At 38.1% G+C, this 14,341-nt stretch overlaps 1 non-coding gene across 1 annotated transcript; it reads right to left on the minus strand.

Annotated features, from left to right (window-relative positions):
* Positions 1 to 13,492: 13,492 nt before the first annotated feature.
* On the minus strand, positions 13,493 to 13,600 carry LOC112761728 (small nucleolar RNA R71). Its single transcript, XR_003182108.1, has one exon. It is a non-coding gene; the product is annotated as a small nucleolar RNA R71 (small nucleolar RNA).
* Between the last annotated feature and the right edge of the window lie 741 nt (positions 13,601 to 14,341).

Genomic DNA, 14,341 nt, shown 5'->3' on the forward strand with positions numbered 1-14,341 from the left:
CCCGATAATTTCGTATCCTTAGATATTTTTTGTAGTAGTGATTTTCTTATTTATTTGATTTTTATTGAGTTTTTACTGTTTTTCTTTCGTTTTAAGTGTGTTCTGATCATGCAGCTATTTTAGAACAGGAACCGAACACTATATAAAAAAAAGGGCCGAAAGTTGCGCTGGAGTTGTGCAAGAACTATGCCTCGCACACCAGCTCACCCACGCATACGCATCCCAGACGTGTACACGTCACTCTGGTTCTCGGCAATCCACGCGGGAGCGCACATGGCGCGCACGCATGCCTTGAAAAATCGACGTAAATGGGTGCATGGCCGAAAGTTGTGCTAGTCTTGCGCTGGTACTGTGCTAGCCGCGCGACTCAACCCACGCGTCCGCGTCCCTGACGCGTACGCACGCTGTGCGCGTACGCGTCGATCGCGCCGCATCACTTACCCAGTGCGCCGCCCAGTTTTCATTCTCTCTCCCTCCCAAATCCTAATTCTCTCTTGTTCTTTTATCCTTTTATTCTTCTTTCATCATACTATTTGTTTTTATTTTTCCATATGTCTTTTTATGTTCCTCTCTGTTTTCAGTTATTCTTTGCTTGAGGACAAGCAAACCATTAAGTTTGGTGTTGTCGCTCGCTGATGCCTTTTCAGTTTATTTTTATGGTACCAAAGGGAGGCAAATTATTTTCACGGAGGAGCACAGCCTGGAGAATAAAACGACCGCTAGGATAACTGAGGTTGTTAAGTTCCTTTCATTCTATATTCCTTCCTGCTCTTACTATGTTATGTTCCGGTTTTCTGCTATTTTGTCTCGTTTATTTTATGATCCTTTATTAGATAAATTCCTAGGTTCTAGTTTAGTTCTACTATTTTGAAATTTTCTGTTATTTGCTTTAATGTTGAAAGGTGCCTCATGTATTGCCCACTGAGCTTGAAATCAAAAAGAAAGAAGAAAAGATGTAGTGCATGAGAAATTGAGTTTAATTTTTAGAGTAGTCTCATTTATTCAAATGTGGTGGTATTTTCTGTGATTCTAAATGCATGACATAAACTGTGCATGTTTGAATTTGAATCAAGGAATGTTGACGTATAAGGAAAAGGAATTTAGAGAAGTATTATGAATTTTCTGAAAATTAGTGACAGTTAATCCTTTAAGCAAAAGAAACAGCAAAAAAAAAAAGAGGATATAAAAGCAAGGTCCAAGGCTCTGAGCATCAATGACTAGGGAGGTCAAACATGATTAAAAGATCAAAGAGTTGTTTCCCTAGTCATATGCTTGTGATATTTTTGTGTCAAGTAATCCTTGAGATAGAACATTTAGAGTTGAGATCAATTGCAATTAGTAGAGTATGCCAAAGGCTTTGAGCACCACTGTTTGAGAATAGCTGAAAGAAAAATCAGAACTTCAAAAGAGTTCCCCAGTTAAGTTCTTGTGGTGTTCTTGTGTCAATTAACCCTTGAGACAGAACATTTAAAGTCACGGCTAAGCTCAAGGTGCAAAGCACCAGTTAATTGAGAATTATGGGATATCTGCTGTGTTCAAGGATTTAACTGGGGTATAAAGATCAGAGAACTCATAATATGATCTGGATTCTAATTTCGCATGACATTGACATTCCTCCGATTCAAAGGAGAGTGAGATGCCAAAACTGTTCAGAATTGCAATAGATAAATCCCACTTTAAGAAGAGACACAAGTGGTATGCAAAATTGTGATCGTTCATTCCTTGGTAATGGCGTCAAAAACTTTATACGCACGTTCATAATCTTAATTCTTTGTCACAACTTCGCACAACTAACCAGCAAGTGCACTGGGTCGTCCAAGTAATAAACCTTACGTGAGTAAGGGTCGATCCCACGGAGATTGTCGGCTTGAAGCAAGCTATGGTCACCTTGTAAATCTCAGTCAGGCGGATTCAAATGGTTATAGAGTTTTAATAATTAAAAGATAAATAAAACGTAAAATAAGATAGAAATACTTATGTAATTCATTGGTGAGAATTTCAGATAAGCGTATAGAGATGCTTTTGTTCCTCCTGAACCTCTGCTTTCCTGTTGTCTTCATCCAATCATTCCTACTCCTTTCCATGGCAAGCTTTATGTAGTGCATCACCGTTGTCAATGGCTACTTTCCGTCATCTCAGTGAAAATGGTCCAAAATGCGCTGTCACCGCACGGCTAATCATCTGTCGGTTCTCGATCATACTGGAATAGGATTCAGTAATCCTTTTGCGTCTGTCACTACGCCCAGCACTCGCGAGTTTGAAGCTCGTCACAGCCATCCCTTCCCAGATCTTACTCGGAATACCACAGACAAGGTTTAAACTTTCTGGATCTCAAGAATGGCCACCAATAATTCTAGCCTATACCACGAAGACTCTGATCGTAGATCAAGAGGCTAAGAGATATGCATTCAAGCTTGTTTGCATGTAGAACGGAAGTGTTTGTCAGGCACGCGTTCATAAGTGAGAATGATGATGAGCGTCACATAATCATCACATTCATCATGTTCTTGTGTGTGAATGAATATCTTAGAGAAGAAATAGGCTTGAATTGAATAGAAAAACAATAGTACTTTGCATTAATTCATGAGGAACAGCAGAGCTCCACACCTTAATCTATGGTGTGTAGAAACTCTACCGTTGAAAATACATAAGAACAAGGTCCAAGCATGGCCGAATGGCCAGCCTTCCTAAATGGTATATGAATTCGAAAATAGGGAAAAAGACCCCTAGTACAATAGTAAAGAGTTCTATTTATGCTAAACTAGTTACTAGGGTTACATAAATAAGTAAATGATGCAGAAATCCACTTCCGGGCCCACTTGGTGTGTGCTTGGGCTGAGCGTTTGAAGCTTTCACGTGTAGAGGTCTTCCTTGGAGTTAAACGCCAGTTTGTAACCTGTTTCTGGTATTTAACTCTGCTTTGCAACCTGTTTCTTGCGTTTAACTCCAGAATAAGGCAGAGAGCTGGCGTTGAACGCCAGTTTGCGTCGTCTAAACTCAGTCAAAGTATAGACTATTATATATTTCTCGAAAGCCCTGGTGTCTACTTTCCAACGCAATTGAGAGCGCACCATTTGGACTTTTGTAACTCCAGAAAATCTACTTTGAGTACATGGAGGTCAGAATCCAATAGCATCTGCAGTCCTTCTTCAGCCTCTAAATCAGATTTTTGCTCAAGTCCCTCAATGTCAGCCAGAAAATACCTGAAATGACAGAAAAACACAAAAACTCATAGTAAAGTCTAGAAATGTGAATTTTATTTAAAAACTAATAAAAATATACTAAAAACTAACTAAATCATACTAAAAACTATGTAAAAACAATGCCAAAAAGCGTATAAATTATCCGCTCATCACAACACCAAACTTAAATTGTTGCTTTCCCCAAGCAACTGAAAATCAAATAGGATAAAAAGAAGAGAATATACTATAAATTTCAAAATATCAATGAAACTTAGCTCCAATTAGATGAGCGGGACTAGTAGCTTTTTGCCTCTTGAATAGTTTTGGCATCTCACTTTATCTGTTGAAGTTCAGAATGATTGGCGTCTATAGGAACTTAGAATTTAGATAGTGTTATTGATTCTCCTAGTTCAGTATGTTGGTTCTTGAACAAAGCTACTTTATGAGTCTTGGCCGTGGCCCTAAGCATTCTGTTTTCCAGTATTACTATCGGATACATACATGCCACAGACACATAACTAGGTGAACCTTTTCAGATTGTGACTCAGCTTTGCTAAAGTCCCCAATTAGAGGTGTCCAGGGTTCTTAAGCACACTCTTTTTTTTGCTTTGGACCTTGACTTTAACCGCTCAGTCTCAAGTTTTCACTTGACACCTTCACGCCACAAGCACATGGTTAGGGACAACTTGGTTTAGCCGCTTAGGCCAGGATTTTATTCCTTTAGGCCCTCCTATCCACTGATGCTCAAAGCCTTGGATCCTTTTTATTACCCTTGCCTTTTGGTTTTAAGGGCTATTGGCTTTTTTCTCTTGCCTTTTGGTTCAAAGAGCTTTTGGCTTTTTCTGCTTGCTTTTTCTTTTTCTTTCTTTTTTTCGCCATTTTTCTTTTCTCTTTTTTTTCTTTTTCGCAAGCTTTTGTATTCACTGCTTTTTCTTGCTTCAAGAATCAATTTTATGATTTTTCAGATTATCAATAACATTTTTCCTTTTTCATCATTCTTTCAAGAGCCAACATATTTAACATTCATAAACCACAATTTCAAAAGACATATGCACTGTTCAAGCATTCATTCAGAAAACAAAAAGTATTGTCACCACATCAAAATAATTAAACTAGTTTCAAGGATGAATTCGAAACCATGTACTTCTTGTTCTTTTATTTTTAGAACAGTTTTCATTTAAGAGAGGTGATGGATTCATAGGACATTCATAGCTTTAAGACATAGACACTTAAACACTAATGATCATATAGTAAAGACACAAACATAAATAAAAAATAAGGCTCAAAAACCGAAATACAGGAAAATAAGAACAAGGAGATTAAGGAACGAGTCCACCTTAGTGAGGGTGGCATCTTCCTCTTCTTGAAGAACCAATGGTGCTTTTGAGCTCCTCTATGTCTCTTCCTTGTCTTTGTTGCTCCTCCCTCATAGCTCCTTGATCTTCTCTAATCTCATGGAGGATGATGGAGTGCTCTTGGTGCTCCATCCTTAGTTGTCCCATGTTGGAACTTAATTCTCCTAGGAAATTGTTGATTTTCTCCTAATAGTTTTGTGGAGGGAAGTGCATCCCTTGAGGCATCTCAGGGATTTCATGGTGAGGAATTTCCTCAAGCTCTTGTTGAGGTCCATGATCTCTTGTTTGCTCCATCCTTTTCTTAGTGATGAGCTTTTGAGATGAATCTCTCCATCTCCCATGACTCAGAGGTGGAAGCTTTTGCCTTCCCTTTCCTCTTTCTAGAGGTTTCTCTAGCCTTAGGTGTCATAAATGGTTATGGAAAAACAAAAAGCAACGCTTTTACCACACCAAACTTAGAGGGTTTGCTCATCCTCAAGCAAAAGAAGAGAAGAGGGAGTAGAAGAAGAAGAAAAATGAGTGTGAGTAGTTCGGCCAAGGGGGTTTTAGGTGGTTATGATGTGTGAAAAAAGGAAGGAGTGATGGTTTGAATTTGAGTGGATGGGTGTAGGTGGGTTGTATGATGGTTTTGGAGGAGTAATGGAGGTGATTGGTGGAGGTTATTTTGGGGAAGAGTGTTATGGAAAGGTGTGAGGAGGAGAGAAGAAGAGAGGTGGGGTAGGTGGGGATCCTGTGGGGTTCACAGATCCTGAGGGGTCAAGGACTTATCATTCCTGCTCTATTTAGGGGTGTAAATGCCCTTAGAGTGCAATCCTGGCGTTTAACACCAGATTGCTGCTTGTTTCTGGCGTTTAACGCCACTTCCATGCTCTGTTCTGGCATTAAACGCCAGTCTGGTGCTTGTTTCTGGCGTTTAACGCCAGCTTGATGCTTCTTTCTGGCGTTAAACACCAGTTTGATGCTTCTTACTGGCGTTTAAATGCCAGTAAGTTCTTCCTCCAGGGTGAGCTATTTTTAATGCTGTTTTTCATTCTGTTTTTGATTTTTCAGTAGTTTTTGTGACTTCACATGATCATCAACCTAAAGAAAACATAAAATAGAAATGGAAAATAATTAAATATAGTTAAATAACATTGGGTTGCCTCCCAACAAGCGCTTCTTTAATGTCAATAGCTTGACAGTGAGCTCTCATGGAGCCTCACAGATATTCAGAGCATTGTTGGGACCTCCCAACACCAAACTTAGAGTTTGAATGTGGGGGTTCAACATCAAACTTAAAGTTTGGTTGTGGCCTCCCAACACCAAACTTAGAGTTTGATTGTGGGGGCTTTGGTTGACTCTGTAGTGAGAGAAGCTTTTCATGCTTCATCTCCATGGTTACAGAAAGAGAAACTTGAGTTTTAAATACAAGGTAGTCCTCATTCAGTTGAAGGACCAACTCTCCTCTGTCCACATCAATCACAGCTCTTGCTGTGGCTAGGAAGGGTACGGTCTTCCAAGGATGATGGATTCATCCTCATCCTTCCCAGTGTCTAGGATTATGAAAGCAGCAGGGATGTAAAGGCCTTCAACCTTTACTAACAAGTCCTCTACTAATCCATAAGCCTGTTTCATTGATTTGTCTGCCATCTCTAGTGAGATTCTTGCAGCTTGTACCTCAAGGATTCCCAGTTTCTCCATTACAGAGAGTGGCATGAGGTTTATCCCTGACACAAGGTCACACAGAGCCTTCTCAAAGGTCATGGTGCCTATGGTACAAGGTATGAAGAACTTTCCGAGATCTGGTTTCTTCAGAGGCAATGTCTGCCTTATCAATGCACTCAGTTCATTGGTGAACAAGGGGGGTTCATCCTCCCAAGTATTATTACCAAATAAACTGGCATTCAACTTCATGATGGCTCTTAGATACTTAGCAACCTGCTCTTCAGTAATGTCTTCATCCTCTTCAGAGGAAGAATACTCATAAGAGCTCATGAAGGGCAGAAGTAGGTTGAATGGAATCTCTATGGTCTCTAGATGAGCCTCAGATTCCTTTGGTTCCTCAAAGAAAAATTCCTTATAGGTCAATGGACGTCCCAAGAGGTCTTCCTCACTAGGATTCACGTCCTTCTCCTCCTCTCTGGGTTCGGCCACACCAAGTAAGGTAATGGCCTTGCACTCTCTTTTTGGATTCTCTTCTGTATTGCTTAGGAGAGTACTAGGAGGAGTTTCAGTGACCCTTTTACTCAGCTGGCCCACTTGTGCCTCCAGATTTCTAATGGAGGACCTTGTTTCACTCATAAAACTTAGAGTGGCCTTAGATAGATCAGAGACTATATTTGCTAAGCTAGATGGACTCTGCTCATAATTCTCTATCTGTTGCTGAGTAGATGATGGAAAAGGCTTGCTATTCCTAAACCTGTTTTTTCCACCATTATTAAAGCCTTGTTGAGGCTTTTGTTGATCTTTCCATGAGAAATTTGAATGATTTCTCCCTGAAGGATCATATGTGTTTCCATAGGGTTCTCTCATGTGATTCACCTCTGCCATTGCAGGGTTCTCAGGATCATAAGCTTCTTCTTCAGAAGATGCTTCTTTTGTACTGTTGGATGCAGCTTGCAATCCATTCAGACTCTGAGAAATCATATTGACTTGCTGAGTCAATATTTTGTTCTGAGCCAATATGGCATTCAGAGTATCAATTTCAAGAACTCCCTTCTTCTGAGGCGTTCCATTGTTCACCGGACTCCTCTCAGAGGTGTACATGAACTGATTATTTGCAACCATTTCAATGAGTTCCTGAGCTTCTGCAGGGGTTTCAGATGAAGAGATCCTTCTGTAGAATGGTCCAATGACATTTTTGACAACTCAGACAGACTATCATAGAATATACATATGATGCTCCATTCTAGAAGCATGTCAGTAGGATACCTTTTGACCAATTGCTTATATCTTTCCCAAGCTTCATAGAGGGACTCACCTTCTTTCTGTCTGAAGGTTTGGATTTCCACTCTAAGCTTGCTCATCTTTTGAGGTGGAAAGAATTTGGCCAGGAAAGCACTAACCAGCTTTTCCCAAGAGTTCATGCTTTTCTTAGGTTGTGAATCCAACCATGTTCTAGCTCTGTCTCTTACAGCAAAAGGGAAAAGCATAAGCTTGTAGACCTCGGGATCAATTCCATTGGTCTTGACAGTGTCACAGATTTGCAAGAATTCAGCTAAAAACTGATGAGGATCTTCCAATGGAAGTCCATGAAACTTGCAATTCTGTTGCATTAGAGAAACTAATTGAGGCTTAAGCTCAAAGTTGTTTGCTCCAATGGCAGGAATTGAGATGCTTCTTCCATAGAAGTCAGAAGAGGGTGCGATAAAGTCACCAAGCAACTTCCTTGCATCTCCACCATTGTTATTAGGTTCGGCCATGTCTCCTTCTTTTTCGAAAATTTTTTTCAGGTCCTCTCCAGAGGGTTGTGCCTTAGCTTCTCTTAGTTTCCTCTTAAGAGTCCTTTCAGGTTCAGGATCAACTTCAATAAGAATGTCTTTATCCCTGTTCCTGCTCATATAAAAAAGAAGAGAACAGAAAGAAGAGGAATCCTCTATATCATAATATAGAGATTCCTTTATGTGAGTAGAAGAGGAGAAGAATAGGAGAGTAGAATGGAGAAGAGAGAAAATGAAGAATTCGAATTTCAAATTAAAATAAAAGGAAAATATTTTTGTTTTTTATGAAATTAATTAATTAGAATTTGAAAATATAAAAAGAAATAAAATAAAATTGGAATTTAAAACAATTAGTTAATTAAAAAGAATTAAAAAAAAAAAGGTTAGTGATTTTCAAAAATTGGAGAGAGAAAAGTAGTTAGAAGTTTTTGAAAAAGATATGATTGAAATAGAAAACTTTTAAAATCAAACAAAAAGTCAAGTAGTTAATTGAAAAAGATTTGAAAATCAATTTTTGAAAAGATATGAAGTTAGAAAAGATTTTGAAATTGATTTTGAAAAAGATATGGTTGAAAATTTAATTTGAAAAAAAATTTGAAAAGAAATTTAAAAAGATTTAATTTTTGAAATTAAAGTTGATTACTTGACTAATAAGAAATTAAAAGATATGATTCTAGAATTTAAAGATTGAACCTTTCTTAATAGGCAAGTAACAACTTGAAAATTTTTTGAATTAAAACATTAAATGTTAGTGAGATTTTCGAAAATATTGGAAAAAAATAAAAAAGATTTGATTTTTGAAAAAGATTTGAAAAAGATAGAATTTTTAAATTGAAAATTGACTTGACTAATAAGAAATAATTGAATTTTAAAACTTTATGACTAAATCAATTCAAATTTTCAAAAATTATGAGCAAAATAAGGAAACTATATTTTTTTTGAATTTAAATGAGGGAAGAGAAAAACATAAAAATGATGCAAAACATAAAAATTCAAGATCAAAACACATGATGCATGCAAGAACACTTTGAATGTCAAGATGAACACCAAGAACACTTTGAAGATCAAGATGAACATCAAGAACTTATTTTTGAAATTTTTTTTTAAGAAAAGAAAAACATGCAAGACACCAAACTTAGAAATTTTCAATGGCTAGACACTAAGAATTCAAAAATGCATATGAAAAACAAGAAAAGACACAAAACAAGAAAATGCAAAGATCAAACAAGGAAATTTATTAAGAACAACTTGAAGATCATGAAGAACAAAACTCAATGCATGGATTTTCGAAAATTTTTTTTGAGAAAAATTAAAACATGCAATTGACACCAAACTTAAAATTTGACACTAGACTCAAACAAGAAACACAAAATATTTTTGGTTTTTATGATTTTATTAATTTTTTTTGGTTTTTTCGAAAATTATTTTGGGAAAAATGAAAAAGAAGAAAAATTTTTTTTTAACTTTTCGAAAATAAGAAATAAAAAGTTTAAAATTAAAATAAAATTACCTAATCTGAGCAACAAGATCAACCGTCAGTTGTCCAAACTCGAACAATCCCCGGCAACGGCGCCAAAAACTTGGTATGCAAAATCGTGATCGTTCATTCCTTGGTAACGGCATCAAAAACTTTATACGCACGTTCATAATCTTAATTCTTTGTCACAACTTTGCACAACTAACCAGTAAGTGCACTGGGTCGTCCAAGTAATAAACCTTATGTGAGTAAGGGTCGATCCCATGGAGATTGTCGGCTTAAAGCAAGCTATGGTCACCTTATAAATCTCAGTCAGGCGGATTCAAATGGTTTTAGAGTTCTAATAATTAAAAGATAAATAAAACGTAAAACAGGATAGAAATACTTATGTAATTCATTGGTGAGAATTTCAGATAAGCGTAGAGAGATGCTTTTGTTCCTCCTGAACCTCTGCTTTCCTGCTATCTTCATCCAATCATTCCTACTCCTTTCCATGGCAAGCTTTATGTAGGGCATCACCGTTGTCAATGGCTATATCACGTCCTCTCAGTGAAAATGGTCCAAAATGCGCTATCACCGCACGACTAATCATCTGTCGGTTCTCGATCATACTGGAATAGGATTCAATAATCCTTTTGCGTCTGTCACTACGCCCAGCACTCGCGAGTTTGAAGCTCGTCACAGCCATCCCTTCCTAGATCCTACTCGGAATACCACAGACAAGGTTTAGACTTTCCAGATCTCAAGAATGGCCGCCAATAATTCTAGCCTATACCACGAAGACTCTGATCGTAGATCAGGAGGCTAAGAGATATGCATTCAAGCTTGTTTGCATGTAGAACGGAAGTGTTTGTCAGGCACGCGTTCATAAGTGAGAATGATGATGAGCGTCACATAATCATCACATTCATCATGTTCTTGTGTGCGAATGAATATCTTAGAGAAGAAATAAGCTTGAATTGAATAGAAAAACAATAGTACTTTGCATTAATTCATGAGGAACAGTAGAGCTCCACACCTTAATCTATGGTGGGTAGAAACTCTACTGTTGAAAATACATAAGAACAAGGTCCAGGCATGGCCGAATGGCTAGCCTTCCTAAATGGTATATGAATTCAAAAATAGGGAAAAAGACCCCTAGTACAATAGTAAAGAGTTCTATTTATGCTAAACTAGTTACTAGGGTTACATAAATAAGTAAATGATGCAGAAATCAACTTCCGAGCCCACTTGGTGTGTGCTTGGGCTGAGCATTGAAGCTTTCACATGTAGAGGTCTTCCTTGAAGTTAAATGCCAGTTTGTAACCTGTTTCTGGCATTTAACTCTGCTTTGCAACCTGTTTCTGGCGTTTAACTCCAGAATAGGGCAGAGAGCTGGAGTTGAACGCCAGTTTGCATCATCTAAACTCGGCAAAGTATGGACTATTATATATTGCTGGAAATCCCTGGATGTCTACTTTCCAACGCAATTGAGAGCGTGCCATTTGAACTTTTGTAGCTCCAGAAAATCCACTTTGAGTGCTGGGAGGTCAGAATCCAACAGCATCTGCAGTCCTTCTTTAGCCTCTAAATCAGATTTTTGCTCAAGTCCCTCAATTTCAGCCAAAAAATACCTGAAATCATAGAAAAATACACAAACTCATAGTAAAGTCCAGAAATGTGAATTTTATTTTAAAACTAATAAAAATATACTAAAAACTAACTAAATTATACTAAAAACTATGTAAAAATAATGCCAAAAAGCGTATAAATTATCCGCTCATCAACAAGCATAACTAAACTCTCACTTCTTGATAAACGACTATTTTATGGTTTATCTTGTGTTTAATTGAGTGGTTTCATCAAGTCATCACCCACTTATTCATACTAATTGTATGATTTTATAATTCCTTCCTAGTATTATTTATGGTTGAAAACTTGCTTCCTAGAGATCCTTAATTAGTATATTTTAATTCTCCTTTATACCATTCGATGCCGTGATCCGTGTGTTAAGTGTTTCAGGCTTTATAGGGCAGGAATGACTTAGAGAATGGAGAGGAAGCTTGCAAAAATGGAAGGAACACAAGAAACTAAGGAGATGACCAGCGAACACTGACGCACGCGCATGGCTCACGCGAGCGCACGGAATAAAAAAATGCAGCGACGCGTGCGCGTGCCTGACGCGTACGCGTGCCTGACGCGTACGCGCGGATTGGAGTCTGTACAAATGACGTGAACACGTGGACGACGCGTACGCGTGACAAGGAAAATCGCTGAATGACGTGAACGCATGACTGACGCGTACCCATGACCTGCGTGATCTGCAGAATTAACAGAAAATGCTGGGGGCAATTTCGGGCCGCGTTTTGACCCAGTTTTTGGCCCAGAAACACAGAATAAAGCCAGGGAACATGCAGAGAATCAAGAGATCTCTTTACACATCTTAGACACAATAGACATATTCTCATTAGGATAGTTTTAGGTTTTTAGATCTGAATCTAGAGAGGATTACTCTTCCTCTAGGTTCTCTTTACATTCCCAGTTTATCGTTTTATGCTTTTGGATATTGAAGAAGTCATTACCTCCGTTGAAGACATTATTCTAGTTTGTTTCTTTTCTTACTATTTTATTTATTCTATATTCTTAATTCTTGTTTAAAGTAGTAATTGGATTATTTTCATGGATTGTTAATGCAAAAGATTACTTTTTACTTTTAATTAATTTTATTTAATTTATCATGTCTTCTTCTTATATTTTTATGAGCGTTATATTCATGTCAATGGAGTAGACTCCATACTTGACATGGAGGTTGATTAAAAGGAGACACTTGAGTTGGAAGGCTTAAGTGTTGATTAAATTGGAAATTGTTGGCTAGTTCTGTATTTACTAATGCTAGACCTTCCTAAGGGAGAGGACTAGGATTTGCGAAAAAGGGTTAGCTTAATCACTTAACTTTCCTTTATTTAGTAAGGGTTAACTAAGTGAAAACAACAACCTTTTTAATACTACACTTAAGAGACCCCAACAAGGATAGAACTTCCAATTAATCATTCCCCCAGTCAAGGCTCTTTATTTAGAATATTAATAATCATTATTAGTCTTATCGCTTTAATTTACAATTATTTAATTGCTCATTATTCAACTCTCAAAACCCTCAGAAAATTCCTAATTAATAAATTAGCATCCTTTCGTGCAACTCGTTGGGAGACGACCTGGGATTCATACTCCCAGTATTTTTATTCTAAATTTTTGTGACACCCTTTTTAAATTGGTGAGGCGGATTTTATCTGGTTAAGGGCTATACTTGCAATGCTGTTCTCTTATAAAAAAAATCTCTTAATTGGTCTAACTTCTGCCACGCACCAGTTTTTGGCGCTGTTGCCAGGGAGTTACAATTGTGTTCTAAATTATTAATTAGTGTACATATTTTTATTTTTATTTGCATATTTTATTTTTTATTTACCATGAGCTATATATTTCTTTCCTTGAATGACGTGTTCACTGCCTGATCTGAGCTTAGCCGCGTTTGATCCTGAAATTGAAAGGACTATTTCACGTATTAGGCGAGCTCGACGTCGGTTAGCCTTTGAGGGTGGTGAAGTGATTGTTATCGATTCACCAGTCTCATCTGAGGGTGAATCTGAACCGTCATCCGAGAGCAAAACAAGCTCCTTTACTACTGATTCAGTTGATTCACGTGAAGATAGAATGGCAAAACCTTGGAGGATTACTCTCCAGGATGCTGGAGCCCCAGATTTTACAATGCAGCCATATCAAGTGCATCACCCAACTCTGGCTGCAGATTTTGAACTGAAGACTACACTAATCAACTTAATGCCCAAGTTTCATGGCTTACCTGCTCAGGACCCCATCCAGCACCTCAGGAATTTTCAGACAGCATGTTCTACTATTAGGCGTCAGGGTGCGCATGAAACTTTTATTCTGTTAACTGCCTTCCCGTTTTCTCTTGAAGGAAAGGCGAGGGAGTGGTACTACTCTCAACCTGAAGCAACTGTTACCAACTAGGACACGCTCAGGAGAAAATTTTTGGAGAAATACTTTCCAGCTGAAGTCACAAACAGACTAAGGAAAGAGATCTCATGCATTGTTCAAGGTGAATCAGAAACTCTCTACGAGTACTGGGAGCGTTTTAAGAACCTTCTGGATGCATGCCCCCATCACATGATTGACAGACTAGTGTTAATCAGCTATTTTACTCAAGGCATGAAGCCTCGGGATAAAACTACACTAGATGGTGCTAGTAATGGTTCTCTGAAGAAGTACAAGACCGCAGATGAAGCATGGTAACTAATTAGCGACTTAGCTGAATCCACCAGGAATCATAGGCATATGAGCACCCACTCAAAAGCTGTTGTAGAAATTTCCTCTAGCACTGAGACCTCTGCCCTTACACAGAGCATATGTGAAATGACCAACCTACTGAAACAATTACAGTTGAATCAACAACAACAAGCTCAGCCTTCCCCACCACAACAAAGCCAACAGTTAGTTCCCCAAACAGTATGCGACATATGTGCTGACTATAGTCATTATACTGATGAATGTCTGCAGATCCAACAAGAAGATAATACTGTGGTAGCTACTCATAACTTCTATGACTGCCCGAATCAAGGATACAATCAACAAGGCGGCAACCACAACCAAGGTGGAAACTATAACCAAGGATAGCAGGACAACTCCAACCAAGGTTGGAGGGATAACTTCAACCATGGCTGGAGGGACAACTATAACAGAGGAGGCAGAGACAACTATGGAAACCAGAGGTGGAATAACAATAACAGACAGCAGAATCAAAACCAACCTTATCGAGCTCCTTACTTAAGACAATCACAAGGACCCCAGCAAAACCAACAACAAGTACCACATATCACTTATCCTACTTCCTCATCAAATGATGAGATGCTTCGT

This window comes from Arachis hypogaea, chromosome 16 (assembly GCF_003086295.3).
Source record: "Arachis hypogaea cultivar Tifrunner chromosome 16, arahy.Tifrunner.gnm2.J5K5, whole genome shotgun sequence".
NCBI lineage: Eukaryota > Viridiplantae > Streptophyta > Magnoliopsida > Fabales > Fabaceae > Arachis > Arachis hypogaea.